The sequence below is a fragment of the Betta splendens genome, chromosome 22, assembly GCF_900634795.4.
Source record: "Betta splendens chromosome 22, fBetSpl5.4, whole genome shotgun sequence".
Lineage (NCBI taxonomy): Eukaryota > Metazoa > Chordata > Actinopteri > Anabantiformes > Osphronemidae > Betta > Betta splendens.
The window spans coordinates 4,461,198-4,464,298 of record NC_040900.2 but is presented as its reverse complement, the minus strand read 5'-3'; positions in this window follow the sequence as shown (position 1 = coordinate 4,464,298).

Here is a 3,101-nt window from a genome sequence, read left to right as displayed (position 1 = left end):
CATCAATCTTATGATATACTGTACATGAACGCTGGTGTTTGCTCAACACAATGTAAATCACAGTGTGAAGCCTCACTCCGTCATGTCACGGCTGACATTTGACTAACAGACGGAGGCAACGCTGAAAGGTCACCGCTGGTTTTCCGTCCCTACATCCGTTTACTGCTTCCCGCGGCACATTCTGCCTGCGCCTGCACCTCGAGGCTGCTTCGTCCACGCGTCACACCCAGGATCCTGCACAAGGATCGGCTGAATCACTTCAGCCTCGCTGTCATATTGTCCCCTTCAAACTACTAAACCAATTACCGGTCTCAGTGATATCGGCCGGCTGCGTTTGAGTAACCTGACGTTCACGCTGCTTCACATGCTGATAGAGCTTTTTTGATCTCAGGGAAGTGTGCTGGAACGCATCCATCTCGGCTCCTCAATGCGTCCTGTTATCAGTATAGTGGGAGGCAGCGCGCTCCACCGCTGATCAGATCAAGGGTTGCCCATCGAGAGCACACGTCACCTCCGCGTGGCAGCGGTGGTCTGTCAGATCAGCAGGGGAGAGATGTCGAAAGCGCCCTTTTTTTTTATCAACCTTTCACCCGTTCTTGCAACAATCACCCACTGTTCCTTTTAGGCGGATGGTTTGTTTACGCAGAGTTTACACAGGGCACTCAAACACAGTTCACCGTCTGACTCACCGGATGCAAGTTGGAAATCAGCAAACGCTCAGCCAGGACCGCAGGTGCGTTCGCGGTGACTCACAGCAGCAGGCAAACACAGAGAGCTCCTCGAGCTAGAGCCGCAAAGCGAAGCTAAGCGGGATTCTGTGGCGATTCTGGACGCAAACAGCTTCAACCAGTCCTCCTGAAAACCACATTATACTGTAACTTACACACAACTGCAAGAAATTCAAAACATGGAGATATGTGCTAAAAGGATGCAGAAGAGACCTAGGGGGAAATTCACTAAGTTTGTTGACAGCTTTAAAGAACTCTAATTAAATATCTGATGAATTAATGATTCAGTTTAATTACCATTAATTGTAACGCAGCACTGGAACTGATTTCTGAACCAAATATTCAGGTTTTACATTGGTATTTATTTCTTCGCGGTATTTCCCAGAGGTGGAAATAGAGGAATGTTGCTAACGAGGCACTAAACCTCAGGGGACCCGATGGGATGGATGCAGGATCCCCTCTTCCCACCAGCAGACAGTGTTCGTTCGGCCGTGGCTGTTTTTCTAAGGTTCATGCATTTGAGGATCAGGAGTCAGTGAAGGAAATCTTTTGGTTTCATTGTGTGTTTCACGTGTTTCCTGCCTGCGCTGTGCAGGAGGCGGCTTCCTGGCCTCCAGCTCGCATGCTCAGTATGATCACCGCAGTCTCATGGGATGGGATCATCGTTGGTCCTCTCTTGAATAGTCAGTGTGAAATAATTGGGGCGTCGGGCCCAAAGAGCCTCGATGCACAAAGCGAAGCCAAACAGCTGACTGTGCAGCCGCTGAGAACAGCTGATCCGCTTCACACTCCACTTCTGTAAAAGGTGAATAAAACACACGTCAGGCTTCAGGGTGGCCTCCAACCGACCTCCAAACAGAAACCAGAGATTCACAGAAACAACACAAAACAGTCAGTCAATAGGAAAAACTTAAATTTATACAACAACAGCTGGAATATTGTCTGATTTGCACTGCAGCCTGAAAGCCTTTAGATTCTTCCACTGTTATTTCTCATTACAGTGCGTTATTCCATCCCAGCGGCACACAAAGTACCTGAAATCATCTTCCAGCACATCGTAAAGCACATAGTTAAACCTGCAGTGGAATTCTTCCCCAAGTCTGACGTGAAGAGTGAAACCTGGGTTCCAGACGAGGTTGAGAGGATAAAGGATGTGGGGTTTAAGGTCTAGACAACAGCCAAGCTGCCTTGAATCGCGACCTTGTGACCTTCGTTGGGTCCTAATCACACGCAACGAGAAGGTCGATGCGCCCTGTGCCGTCCACAGCCCAACTGGGAGCCACTGGGAACCACCAGCGGCCGAGCTGCACTCGTATCAGAGCCGTCCAGCCGTTAGTCCCTCGTGGCGCTCATTGAATCAGGAGCGGCTGTCGAGGCCTCAGGGAGCTCCGTTAACTATCGCCGCCGGAGCCACGAGGCGCTCGCAGGGAAGCGGGAGAAATCATTACGAGTAATGGAACGTTAACCATCGACTGAGCAGCAATTTCAATAAGCTTGTAATAACAATAATCAAAGAGAGATATTCTCAGTGGCGCTGAAGCCTTTTCAACAGCTTCTATCTCCAGTTCAAAACCAACATAAATACAAAGGAAGTTTAGGAAACATCACGACTGTTGCAAAAATACACTGTGGCTGGTCTATAACCTGTGTTAATACTAATATTTATATTATTATATTTTTATGATGGTTGCAGATTATCAGTGTTTTGTCATTTAGCTTTCATGGTTCTATACAACATGACTTTTGGTATTTGTGTAATAAATATTTTCCTACTTCACCTTTCATTAACCATTTACAGCGCCTTCGTCACCCTTTTCCAGTCTAAATAGCTCCAAATGCAGTAAATCCAGCGGGGACGGAAACCTCCTGCCTCTCAGATGCTTTGAAGACATGAGGCCCAGCGTCACCTTTCAGAGGACGCCGCGGTATAAAATGTGAAATTACTGCAGCGAACTGTGTTGTTCCTCCTTTAGCTTTCACTCATTTTTATCCAAGAGAAAAAATAGAAGACTTTTGTGACCTTTACATGCGTCTACAGGGTTTTATTTTTAGACAGACTCTCCATGTTACTCACCTTTGGGAAATTTTGCAAAGTTCTTACCTTTTACTAAAAAAAGCTAGAGGAATGACCCAGTTACATCACTAGAAAAGAGGTCTAAATAGATGACGGAGCTTTGGATTATACCTCATGGTTTTCATCAATGCACTGATGGAGGCAAGTCGCCGTTAAATAATGTTTTCACGTACTTTGGGAAGTGAGCTGAGTAAAATGACTGAATAGTGGGTAGGGGGTATTTTGACAGCCCGACTGGTACCGACCAGTGGCCGGTTGGACCCGGGTTAATGTCAGTGAGTGGAACCATAACCATCATA